Source organism: Nothobranchius furzeri, chromosome 10 (genome assembly GCF_043380555.1).
Source record: "Nothobranchius furzeri strain GRZ-AD chromosome 10, NfurGRZ-RIMD1, whole genome shotgun sequence".
Classification (NCBI taxonomy): Eukaryota; Metazoa; Chordata; class Actinopteri; order Cyprinodontiformes; family Nothobranchiidae; genus Nothobranchius; species Nothobranchius furzeri.
This window is the reverse complement of record NC_091750.1, coordinates 30,289,701-30,303,904: the sequence shown is the minus strand read 5'-3', so window position 1 is coordinate 30,303,904 and position 14,204 is coordinate 30,289,701. Positions and strand designations below refer to the sequence as shown.

The 14,204-nt window shown below is 44.9% G+C and overlaps 1 protein-coding gene across 2 annotated transcripts in view; it reads right to left on the bottom strand.

The window, feature by feature from the left end:
* zbtb16a (zinc finger and BTB domain containing 16a) overlaps positions 1 to 14,204 on the bottom strand; it is a 192,640-nt gene that overhangs the window by 63,825 nt on the left and 114,611 nt on the right. The gene's annotated exons all lie outside the window — the stretch shown is intronic.

The window sequence follows — 14,204 nt, the reverse complement described above, 5'->3', positions numbered from 1 at the left end:
ATTTTATTTCATTACCTTTATTCTGATTTTTAAAGCCTCTGCTCAACTAGAAACTAATCTAGGATCATAAGGTCTCTTGTGGGAAACTTGCACAACTTTCTTTAAAAGAAGAGGAATTATAGTTAGCCTCCGGTTTTAATAAACTGAGTTATTTATACCAAAAAGAGTGATGAGAACGATGACATTAAAGGAAGATACTTTTTTAAATTATTAAATAATGTGTGTTTCTTAATTTTTGGATTGATTTGTGATGTGATGTACTTTTAAATATTTCCCACAGCGCATTCAGATCTATAATTTGATGAGTCAACCTCTCTGCCCTCGGACCGGTCAGACTCGGCTCCAAACTTAATGAATATGCAAATGGTGGCAGAGAGTGTCATCTTCCTCCCCATACATGATTTGTGTGGGCAGACGCTCCAGCTGGAATGCTACCAGAACAGAGTTCAGTGTTTGTTAAAGTTCACGTTCAAACTCCTGGGAGCGGGTTAGCACAGTTACACGTGTTGAACGTTAATGATAACGATGTTTTTAAATCTAAATCTTGATTTTTGTTAGATTTAGATTCAGGAAAACGTTTCATTTGTCTCGTTTTACTCAAATATCATTTTTTAAGGTGCTCATGTGTGCAGGGCCGGCCCACGCCTTTGAGGGGCCCAAAGCAGGTTTTCCTTATTAGTGTTATATTAAACTATTTAAGAGTAACATCAGCAGAAAAGATGCTGAATTTACAGTAAACAAGCTAACTTAACTTTTGTTTTCTTAAAATTTGGAACAGATGTGAATAAAATGCGCAAACACTACAAAATAAAACAAAAAGCCACTTTATAAACAATGCAATGCTAAATTATATATGTGTGTGTGTGTGTGTGTGTATATATATATATATATATATATATATATATATATATATATATATATATATATATATGCTCTTGGGGGTCCCAAGCAGTTGCTTGACATGCGTACAACTAGGGCCGGCTCTGCCTGTGGGGCTCATGCACTGGCTCCAAGTTAGTGCATTAATAAAAATAGAACTTGAATTATAATTTTAAAGAACATGCACTCATGAACAGTATATTGTAACTTAAGTTTTTACTTGTTTGTTATTGGCAGGACATTTGCTAGCTTCACTAGAAGCTAGGAGCTTAGACGACCATACACTGAGAAATTAAAGATTTTTTATTTGATATTTTTAGATAAAGAAGAAAAACTCAATAAATTTGTCAGAAACTGGGAGAGAAAACTTAAAACAGCTGAACTGCATTCGCTTCAGGTGAATATTCATGTGAAAAAATGACATTTCTGAACCTCTTTGAGAGTCATTTTGGGAGTAAAAGTTGCACATTTTGCAAGACAAACCCTAGCCAAACAAGCAAATTAGATTTGATCAAAAGTTTACAGACTCCAATATCAATCAATCAATCAATCAACCAATCAATCAAAGCTTTATTTACAAAGCACCTTCCGCAACCCTGTCAGGAAGCCCAAGGCGCTGAACATGGTACAGTAGAAGTACACATATAGTGAATAAATCAAAAATAAAAGCAATTCAAATTACAAAAAAAGGTGAAACATTCTAGTACAGGACAGATGGGTAAAACAAGGGATAGAGTGAACCAATGAAAACTGTGAAAGAAATTCAACGTAAAAGAGGGCCGAATCAAACATGTTCAGGAAACGCCAAGCGGAGAAGATGGGTTTTTAGGCGACTCTTAAAGGCTGGCAGAGATGGGGACAGCCTAACTGAGGGTGGCAACTGGTTCCAGAGTGACGGTGCTAGGACTGAGAAAGCCCGGTCCCCGCGGGTACGACACCTAGAAATATCATTATTTACACCAAACACTAGGGCTGCACGATATTAGGAAAACCTGCGATATTCGATAACAGTGCTTAATATTGCAATATCGATATTACTCACGATAAATGAACAAATACTAAAGTATGCAGTGTTGATGTCGTCTGGCGTGTGACGTCTGCTCTGAGTTCAAAGCAAACAAAAACTAATGCATGAATTCCATTACAACATAACATTTTTATTGCAAAAATATGCAGCTGCACCTGTTAATACAGTAGCGGGTGCAGCTTCTACTGTATTAGCAGCTGCACCTGCTACTGTATTAACAGCAGCACCTGTTAATACAGTAGCGGGTGCAGCTGCAGTAGAAGCTGCACCCGCTACTGTATTAGCAGCAGCACCTGTTAATACAGTAGCGGGTGCAGCTTCTACTGTATTAGCAGCTGCACCTGTTAATACAGTAGCGGGTGCAGCTTCTACTGCAGCTGCACCCGCTACTGTATTAGCAGCTGCACCTGTTAATACAGTAGCGGGTGCAGCTTCTACTGCAGCTGCACCCGCTACTGTATTAGCAGCTGCACCCGCTACTAAATTAGCAGCTGCACCCGCTACTGTATTAGCAGCAGCACCCGCTACTGTATTAGCAGCTGCACCCGCTACTGTATTAGCAGCTGCACCCACTACTGTATTAGCAGCTGCACCCGCTACTGTATTAGCAGCCGCACCCGCTACTGTATTAGCAGCTGCACCCGCTACTGTATTAGCAGCAGCACCCGCTACTAAATTAGCAGCTGCACCCGCTACTGTATTAGCAGCAGCACCCGCTACTGTATTAGCAGCTGCACCCGCTACTGTATTAGCAGCTGCACCCACTACTGTATTAGCAGCTGCACCCGCTACTGTATTAGCAGCCGCACCCGCTACTGTATTAGCAGCTGCACCCGCTACTGTATTAGCAGCCGCACCCGCTACTGTATTAGCAGCTGCACCCGCTACTGTATTAGCAGCCGCACCCGCTACTGTATTAGCAGCCGCACCCGCTACTGTATTAGCAGCTGCACCCGCTACTGTATTAGCAGCCGCACCTGCTACTGTATTAGCAGCTGCACCCGCTACTGTATTAGCAGCTGCACCCGCTACTGTATTAGCAGCCGCACCTGCTACTGTATTAGCAGCTGCACCTGCTACTGTATTAGCAGCTGCACCTGCTACTGTATTAGCAGCTGCACCTGCTACTGTATTAGCAGCTGCACCTGCTAATACAGTAGCAGCTGCACCTGCTCCTGTATTAGCAGCTGCACCTGCTAATACAGTAGCAGCTGCACCTGCTACTGTATTAGCAGCCGCACCTGCTACTGTATTAGCAGCCGCACCCGCTACTGTATTAGCAGCCGCACCCGCTACTGTATTAGCAGCTGCACCCGCTACTGTATTAGCAGCCGCACCCGCTACTGTATTAGCAGCTGCACCCGCTACTGTATTAGCAGCCGCACCCGCTACTGTATTAGCAGCTGCACCCGCTACTGTATTAGCAGCCGCACCCGCTACTGTATTAGCAGCTGCACCTGCTACTGTATTAGCAGCTGCACCCGCTACTGTATTAGCAGCTGCACCCGCTACTGTATTAGCAGCTGCACCTGCTACTGTATTGTATTAGCAGCCGCACCTGCTACTGTATTAGCAGCTGCACCCGCTACTGTATTAGCAGCTGCACCTGCTAATACAGTAGCAGGTGCAGCTGCTACTGTATTAGCAGCTGAACCTGCTAATACAGTAGCAGCTGCACCCGCTACTGTATTAGCAGCTGCACCCGCTACTGTATTAGCAGCTGCACCCGCTACTGTATTAGCAGCCGCACCTGCTACTGTATTAGCAGCTGCACCTGCTACTGTATTAGCAGCTGCACCTGCTAATACAGTAGCAGCTGCACCTGCTCCTGTATTAGCAGCTGCACCTGCTAATACAGTAGCAGCTGCACCTGCTACTGTATTAGCAGCCGCACCTGCTACTGTATTAGCAGCCGCACCTGCTGCTGTATTAGCAGCCGCACCCGCTACTGTATTAGCTGCTGCACCCGCTACTGTATTAGCAGCTGCACCCGCTACTGTATTAGCAGCTGCACCCGCTACTGTATTAGCAGCCGCACCCGCTACTGTATTAGCAGCTGCACCCGTTACTGTATTAGCAGCTGCACCCGCTACTGTATTAGCAGCCGCACCAGCTACTGTATTAGCAGCCGCACCTGCTACTGTATTAGCAGCTGCACCTGCTACTGTATTAGCAGCCGCACCCGCTACTGTATTAGCAGCAGCACCTGCTACTGTATTAGCAGCTGCACCTGCTAATACAGTAGCAGCTGCACCTGCTACTGTATTAGCAGTCGCACCTGCTACTGTATTAGCAGCCGCACCTGCTACTGTTTTAGCAGCCGCACCCGCTACTGTATTAGCAGCTGCACCCGCTACTGTATTAGCAGCTGCACCCGCTACTGTATTAGCAGCCGCACCCGCTACTGTATTAGCAGCTGCACCTGCTACTGTATTAGCAGCTGCACCCGCTACTGTATTAGCAGCTGCACCTGCTACTGTATTAGCAGCCGCACCCGCTACTGTATTAGCAGCTGCACCTGCTACTGTATTAGCAGCTGCACCCGCTACTGTATTAGCAGCCGCACCAGCTACTGTATTAGCAGCCGCACCAGCTACCGTATTAGCAGCTGCACCCGCTACTGTATTAGCAGCTGCACCTGCTACTGTATTAGCAGCTGCACCTGCTACTGTATTAGCAGCCGCACCCGCTACTGTATTAGCAGCTGCACCCGCTACTGTATTAGCAGCCGCACCAGCTACTGTATTAGCAGCCGCACCCGCTACTGTATTAGCAGCTGCACCTGCTACTGTATAAGCAGCAGCACCTGCTACTGTATAAGCAGCAGCACCCGCTACTGTATTAGCAGCTGCACCCGCTGCTGTATTAGCAGCTGCACCCGCTACTGTATAAGCAGCAGCACCTGCTACTGTATTAGCAGCCGCACCCGCTGCTGTATTAGCAGCTGCACCCGCTACTGTATTAGCAGCTGCACCTGCTACTGTATTAGCAGCTGCACCTGCTACTGTATTAGCAGCTGCACCCGCTACTGTATTAGCAGCTGCACCTGCTACTGTATTAGCAGCTGCACCCGCTACTGTATTAGCAGCTGCACCTGCTACTGTATTAGCAGCTGCACCTGCTACTGTATTAGCAGCTGCACCCGCTACTGTATTAGCAGCTGCACCTGCTACTGTATTAGCAGCTGCACCTGCTACTGTATTAGCAGCTGCACCTGCTACTGTATTAGCAGCTGCACCCGCTACTGTATTAGCAGCTGCACCTGCTACCGTATTAGCAGCTGCACCCGCTACTGTATTAGCAGCAAAACAACAAACCACATGCATGCAGTTTCTCAGTGACTTTAAAACATCACCTCCACCATAAAACTTGTTCTGATGCTCCAAAAACAGAAAAGCATCCCTTACCAGGGTTTTTTGAATAAATAAAGATATCTGAAAATACGTTTAAATGTTAAATAATAGTTAACATCACTTAATGCAACAGCAAATTCTCTCATTGCTACTGAGCATTTTCTCCACGTATGTGGTTATGATATAAGGCTGTTGCTGTAACTGGGAAGTGAACTGTGCTGGGCCAAACTAGGAGAATATTAAGATTTTCTGACGGAAAGAGAAAAACAATTGTCTACCTTTCAGAAGTGGAACTGGCAAAAAACTACATGGAAAATATGTGAAAACGTTTGTTTTTAACCCCAAATTGAACAAGTTTACCTAGATCTTAAAAAGCAGCTCAGATGATGAAACTGCAACTTCTGATAACAAGCTAACAAATTGAACTATGATAAGCGGCTAGCAGAGCTTCAGACTGACAGTTTATGTGCAGCAGCAAGTCAACTATCCTGATTAACAAGGTTATAAAAGCTCATGAATGAAAAATGACTTTGATGTGTGGGGGAACTTTTCCAGGCCCTCTTTAGCAGGGTGGGACTGGGAGGAGAGTGCTGTAGCCTTAGCTGGAAGCTAACCGGAGCCTGGGGCTAACGACACCACCCGGTGGAACACTAGCGACATGAAGGTGGGTTGGTTCACCGGCACGTGTCGGAGTCAGCCCGGTTATTATCAGCTGCTTAACGACACCGCGCGGACTCGCGTTCACGTTTGAAAGCAGCGCTGAATCCAGAAACCTCAGCACAAAGTGCGTTCGTTGCTCTGAGCCAGCATGATGAACAAGGGAACGGCGCCGCAAACTCTGTTCGGGTGTTGCTTTCCAAAAGGGTCTATGTAGGGGGCGGGCGTATTACGTGAACGGACCCATCTGATTGGCCGCATATCAGAAGGGCTACATTTGATTGGTCAAATAATACTTCCGCATAAAAAACAGAGCTGGTTTACAAAAAGGTGATGTATGACACGGATGGAAATGTTTGAACCAAACATTTATCGCCGTTTTTGCCGTGTTTTGCGATGGGCCTATCGCACGTCCTGTTATCGCGATGACGATAATTTTTCGATATATTGTGCAGCCCTACCAAACACAATTTGCATTGAGTCTTTGCTGTTAACTGAAAGCAGGAACTTGATGGTACGAAGTTTTGATTATGCACTTCCAGTTTCCTGCTGTTTATGCAAGTTGATCAAATATTCAGCCTTCGAGCTATAAGCTGAGTTGCTACGTTAATTTATACATTTGTACCAACGCGTTAAGCAATAATACAAGAAGCAGGAGGTAGGATTACACACACACACACACATACACACACACACACACTGGATGCTATCAAAGGGCACATCAGATTAGACGCAGGCAAACAACTTTTATGGCTTGGCAACAAGCTCCGTACATGCCATACATCAAACAGACACGCTCAAACAAACATTTTCAACATCTGGAATTTGTGTGTTAAAAACCGGCGTGCATGTGCATGTGAGTGTGCATTAGCGCATGTGTTTGTGTGCACGCGTGTTTCCACTGCAAGTACAGAGTGATCTCTCCTCACTAGACCTTGGTTTACTCTTGGCACGGACTCCTGGGTTACAAAACCTCCAGAGAGAGAGAGAAAGAGAGACGGCCCAATGAAAACAGGAAGCCAATTCTTAGATGACAGAAGAAAAAAAAAGGTGAGGGAGAAATGGTTTGTGGGATTTTAGCAACCGCAGTGACATTAGGGAACGGCCTGTACTGTAATAAGCCTTACCAAAAGCAGAAATGACACGGAGCGTATACAACAGCGTGTGCCAGCCAGCAGAGTGCTTATGCAACAAGTTATGAAAAAATAAAAAATAAACGGAAGAAAAAATGTATGCTGCACAAGTGATCGTGACTAGATTAGCCACTGTATGTAAGATATGAGGCTTGTGCATCCTGGATTAGGTAGTGATATCACAGCGTGTTCTTCCATTTAGCATCTTCAGACTAAACACTGAGAAATCTTTTTAATTGGCTGCATATTCAAGAGGCATCGTTTGCAGCGTGAACGTATGGCAAGTTGGTGTCAAATGCACAGGCGAGCATATGGCTGAATTAGCTGGCAAAAGCATCCACTTAACCTTTGCAGGAAAAGACACGCAGAGAAGATGTAGGCTAGAGTCCCTCTACATACCACCCCCCAGCACAGTGTCTGATTAGCATTAATTACATCGAGCCTCGATTCTATCCGATTCATCATTGTTGTATGTGTATTTTTTTTTCTGTGAGCTACGGCTGCTCGGCTAAACTTCATTGGACTTCTTCCATCTATCGATTAGAGCTCATTGATCGCCCTTGCTGTAACCACCTGGGACACTTTTATGACCGAACAATTGCAGCTCTAGTTCCATCTCACGCTCAACAGATGGATTATATCAGGGCTCAAAGTAAATAAACATTCAAGTGTTTCTGTTTCTCTCCTTTCATTATCAAATCTCCAGCTCCTTTTCTCAGTTCCATCAGATTTATTTAGAGAGACAAAGTGTAGTTTTTACTGTTAATCTCTGAAATAAATTACATCATGCCCAGATGTTGAAGAATATTGATGGCTTTGTCACATGTAAGCATAAAAATCTGGTATAAAATACACGGGAGCAGGTCTAAGTCTCTGGGCGACGCCATATTAGATGCCATGTTTCCTTCTACGGGAGCCTGTGAGGACAACATGCATTTACTGTTTTGGAACAAATGGTTACAAAAGTTTTGCCATTCATAAACGTTGTTGTTTTTAACATTTACTTGGATTTTTTGTGCAATAAATATGTTTTCTTGCAAAATTAATATTAATTTCCTTTTTTATTGATAGCAGAAGCCACAATAAAACAGTCAGCTCAACACTTGTGTGGTTAAGCAATAATTGTTCCTTACAGAGGGTGGTGGAGCACCATAACTGGTCTATTGGGAGGCCAAAGGCGTGTGCTAAATGGGCCAGGGATAGGATTTTAGTGCAGGGCACGCCCCTGCTTGTGGCACAAGCACATAAATTGTCAGGAAGTGCCTGCATGGTGCCTTGCTTCAAGGAGAAAGGAGCTGCGTGAGGTCACCATAGGGCAAAGGGGGGAGGAAATGCAGGAGCAGAAGAATTTAGGGTGCGCACCGCCAGGCAGCCTGTCACTTCAGTTAGCCAGCTAAGTGCTAACGGGGGGCTAACGGGGGGCCCCACTTGCTTGGCTGCAGACTCCATCGGCCATTTTCAGTGCCAAATTAAAGGGATAAATCTCGAGGCCCTTTTGATCACGAGACACTTAACTTGTTAGTTTGGAAAGAGAGCGCAACCCGGGTGGCGCAGGCTCACGCTGTTAGGGCTCTAAATGATATACACCCGAACTAGAGTCAACGGGAGTCTGAGCTGGAACTTCATGATTATCATCACAACAGAAACAAGAAAAGAAAAGAAGTGCAGCTGAAAAATAAAACCAAAAGCACCCGAATGAGTTTTAGTTAAGAAGCACTGCAAAACTCCTAAGTAAACAACAAAAGGGTAGATTTACTGACCCCCCTTCAGAGGCAACAGAGTCATCGCCACAGATTCTGCTCTTAGCTGACATATGACAAATAATTGCAAAACCACAGTTGAGTTAGCGTGTGCAACTGGAGGAAGGTGTGATGCAGTGATCAGGTGACACATGCAACCCAAGCTTCTTCCTTTTTCGCTTCCCTCTCTGGAAATATTGCACAACTGTTGTTGCAGCAGCGCATCGTAGCTCGGTTACTTCATAAAGAGCTGTAAAGGAGAACCAGCCTGCTGTCATTCAGGCAAACTTCCTACAAAGCCTAGCAACAAGGAAATATACCACCAGAGTCAACGTTATCTTTTACTGGTTGTGTTTCCTCTTGATAAAGAAACTTTCCTTCATAAGGGGACAGATTGCTAATATCGGAGAAGTGCTGCACTGTGCTTTATTGTAGGAATGATTTATGTTTCTGCAAATGTTATTTTAACTCCAACTTTAAGGGTACCTTGTAAAAGCATGTTAGCTAAAGGCAGGTTCAAGCTGAGTATTTACTATTCATGTATTCTTTTTAGTTTGTGCAGAAGACGCGATGTTGAGGCTTTAAATATGCAAACACACTTAAAAAATGGTCAAGCTTCTATATTTTAATAATTATTACCATAAATAATTAATTCAAAGTTCATAATAGCTGTTAATAAAAGTTTAAGTGCATACATTCAAACCTTTTGAAGGTAGTTTTGTAAAAGAAAAGGTATGAATATTTAATATTTAACTGTTTGTGAGGTGCTTTGAATGGCCTCAGTTTGGAGAAAAGGAGATTTATTGTTATTGAAAGGATTAGCTAATAGCTAACAGTTATAAAGTTCCAAACTCAAACGTTTCATATCAGTTTATGCAAATTCTAACTTAAGTCCTTTTTATTGCCATAACATGTTGGGTAATTTAGGCAGAATGACTGTGAAAATGTTGCCAGAAGTCATAAAGTAGCTTAGCCTAGAAATCTATACAAACTGTAGCAGCAACAAAATATTTTGCTCGACAGATTTGTCGCAAAGCTCCTTTGTATCTTTAGCAGGTCAACCCACAGACATAATTCATGTTGACATTCCATGAATTGAAGCTGCCTACTGAAGCTGCCGTAGTGGCTGGCCGCCATCTTGGATGGATCTCCATTCGCCCCTAATGCATTTATTTATACCGAGGAAAGTATTTACCAAACTAAAAAAACATATTTAACGATTTTTCACAAACTGTGGAATGGCATGACAGTTAAAATATAAATATAATTACATAAAATAAATTAAATTATAAAATCTAACAGGTAGGTTAGAAAAGTCAACAGTAATCCCATGTGATCTGTTTTCAATAGTGCACTGGTTGTTGCAACCATAGGCCGCACAAAAACGGGAATAGTTGCTCATTTAGCGTTGACTTCAATTGGGTTGTGAGAGTGAGCAGACCCAACCAATATGGTGTTGAGGCTGTTACGCTCTCCAGCATGTAATGGGGCATCTTTGTACTCATGTCTATGGGTCTACCATTGGCTCAGCTTAATTTAGGCTGGGCCAATCACAGCACTCAAGGTTTGTAGAGACGTTGGGCTGACTTACGACAGAGCATTTGGTTTTACCATGACGGCAGAGATGTGACAAAGCAAAACAACAAAGGCGGCGCTGTTGGTCCAAGCGTTGTCTAATTTCCATAGATAATACTCAAAATTCAATTTGCGAGGATATAAAAAAATACAAAACATTTGCATTCGAATTGTTTAAAGGGCATCAGTAACATTAGCTCATGGATCACTATTGCCGTTTCTCCAAACTGAGGATGTTCAAAGATAATTTATCCACAAATAATAATTCAATTGTTCATAATTTTCCCACAGAAAAAAAGTCTGAGCAATGATTTTAAACAATTTAATAATAACAGCTTTAATGCATTAAAAATAGCAGCAATGCCCTCTTTTCTGTCAAAGACTGATCCAGCAGCTGTATTTACATCAGCCTATCACTGGCTTGTCAGAGTCCTGTATTTGGGGACCTAGTTTGTGCAGGAACTAATTTCTGACAACATTCATTTAAAAATCCTGACATTCATATTTGTGTTTAACTTGTAATTCTCCTTGTTACTTTGCTGTTAGCTCTCTCCACAAATAGCATGTAATTACCGTTAGCTGTGGTTCACTTCAGGTGCTCTAACCACTTCTTTGGCATTATTCGAAAGCATTTCACTTAAAGGTAACTGCTGTGGGCTGGCCTCCCCTTGGCGGCAGCAGCGTTTCACCACAAGGACGTGATGAGGGTTGTAGATTAGCCCTCCGAGCGGGCCTCACAGGGAGGCGATGGTGCATTCCCTCGCCTGTAATTTCCCCTGACATACTAAGTGCTCATTCTCCAATTTTCCTAAATAACCCTGTGACGGTTGCTATTTGTCGTTATGCTCATTCCAGCCGGACGGAGCTCAGAACGTATCAGGAAGATACAAAGACCTGAAAAAGCCCCCAACCTCAGCGCCTATGAGGGTATTTGTGCGTGAGATGGATGTGTCGCACACAACAACACACCATCATCACTATCACATCATCCACTTCAGAGATGTGATCTCATAATGCCGCCATTCAGGAGCCATCTCATTCAGAATTAAATGTCAGAAGCATAAAGAGGCCTTGTTTGTTTAGAGAGGGTGACAGTCCCGGAAAAACAAAGAATTTTTATTTTCAAGGTTGTTTCAGTCTGCTGTCGTTCTATAGGCGGAACGTTCGGAGTTCGAAACAGATGCCCCCCCACTGGGAATCCCAGTCTAAACAGAATCTTTCATCAAAGACAAACGCAGAATTAAACATCAGAGTTACACAGACGGTCTTTGTTCAGAGCAACACACAAAAAGTAGGTCACACTGTTGACACGAGTATTAAACACTTTGTCCCACATTGGAGATAAAGAGAAATGTGTTTCTTCTCGACAACAAACACGGTCATTTTTTGTTTTTTCATTCCACGTGACACGTGCAAACACTTACGAGGCTAAATCTATCAAAGCGGCGAACACAGACCTCGGAAATTCTACTTTCAAATTTGAATCCAGCAAAATCCTGCAAAGATCTTCCATTTCCTCAAACAGCTATATAAATAAATGTTAAAACAGACAGTTTGAGTCCAGGTGCACACGATGCTGCGACACTATTTGGCATCAGTTACACAGAAAAACATCCAAAAGCTTCCAGGAAGTAGAAACAACAGAGCCAGATTGTGCCAAGGGAATAAAACAGACACGGCGTGTAAAAAAGGCTGGGAAATTCTTTACATTCCAGAAAAATGTTGAAAAAAATGCTGTACAATGCTATTTATCTAAAGTTTGTAGTTTAGATGACATTTTTCCACGTCATGTTGTGATGTCGACAAATCTTCCTGTCAAAACTGGAGTGAAAAAAGAAAAGAGCCAATTACGTGTTCTTTTATTTGATCTGGTAAATTTATAGTTGGAACAAAAACAACAAATCTTCTCTGGCATGTGTTTGGCTGCCAGCTGAACTTGTTAAATATGAAATTAATATTCCTATTATACAGTTCCTGACAAAAGTCTTGTCGCTTGTGTACAAATAGACCTAAAGTGCCGCTAAAAATAATTGTAATGCAGATTTAGTTTCAAGAAATCCCAACAAACATCCCCTTCAGTGGGCGGGGACCTGTATCCCTGCATCCTCTCACACGGGGTCCCCATCGGACGTCCTACGTCACACGTATCTGTTTTTACGGATGCGTCACTGTCGGGGTGGGGGGGCACGTGCTTGTCCCATACGGTGGCAGATCACTGGCCCTCCCACAAGCACGAGCACATAAATGTGTTGGAGCTTATGACAGTGAGGAATGTGATCAGACACTTCGCTGCCCTTCTCTAGGGCCGTCATGCCGAAGTTCACACAGACAACCAGGTGGCGGCAGCCTACATAAATCGCCAAGGGGGAGTTCGATCCCTCCCACTATTGCGCGTAGCCACATATTTACTGTGTTGGGCACATGTCCACCTGCTGTCCATCAAAGCCACCTACATTCCGGGGGTCCTGAATGTGGCAGCAGACATCCTGTCGAGAGGGGGACCCCGCGACTCCTACTGGCGTCTGCATCCCGCACTGATATCACAGATATGGATCAAGTTCGGGGAACCGTCTGTGGATCTGTTCGCGGCTCGCGAAAACGCTCAGTGCCGCCTGTGGTTTTCCCTGAGTCCCCGGGACCACCCCCCACTTGGAGCGGACGCCTTCTCACACCAGCCCTGGCCTCAGACGCTCCTGTATGCGTTTCCGCCAGTCCCACTGATTCCCCGTCTCCTGGACCGAGTTCGGTCGGAACAGACCTCGGTAATTCTGGTAGCTCCCAGACGCTTGTCCGCGTCATGGTTTCCAGACCTGCAAGCGCTAGTGTCCGGCTCTCTGTGGAGGGCGGACGCCCTTCTCCAGGCGGATGGGATAATCAAACATCCTCCAGAAATAGGCCAACGGCTGTGGGTCTGGCCGCTGAGCGGTCACGCTTAGAGGCTTCTGGGCTGCCGCATGATGTGGTCGCCACGATTCAGAGTGCGCGGGCGCCCTCTACCATTGCCTCTTACGCTGCTAAATGGGCAGCTTTACAGAAATGGTGCACAGCGCAGAATGTTCAAGCGCTCTCCTGCCAGCTGGCGGATGTCCTATCATTTCTGCAGATATTGACGGACAGGGGCCTCACATTCAGCACTATTAAAACATATGCTGCAGCTATCTCATCCTGTCACCAGGGTTTTGGAGATAGATCTGTTTTCAATCATCCCCTCACAAAACGTTTTCTAAAAGGTGTCAGAAGGAACAGACCTGTGTCCCGCCCACTATTTCCCCAGTGGGACCTAACGGTGGTTCTGCACGGCTGATCTGAAGCCCCATTTGAACCCTTGGACCAGGTCTCACTCAAGTTCCTGTCGCTCAAAACTGCCTTGCTGCTGGCATCAGTCAAGAGAGTGAGTGACCTGACCGCCCTCTCAGTGGCTCCCGCATGCCTCAGGATCTGGGAGGATGGCGGGTCTGCTGTTTTATGCCCCAACCCGGCCTTTGTGTCCAAAAACCTTAATACTTCCTTCAAATCCAGGTCAATTTCATTGGCTGGACTTTTCCCTCCTCCCCATAATTCTGATGAGGAGGCGGCTTCCCACCTTCTCTGCCCGGTGCGCGCGCTCGCACGATATGTGTCACGCACTTCAGGGATTCGCCGCTCACAAAGCCTGTTTGTGCACTACAGGGAGTCTTCCCTTGGGCAAGCGCTGTCGACCCAGCGTCTTTCACACTGGCTATGTGACGCCATTTCACTCATTACACATCATCAGGGCGGGATACTCCTGAGACACTCAGGGCTCACTCAGCCAGAGGGATTTCCTCTTCTATGGCGCTCCACAGTGGTGTGTCAATGGAAG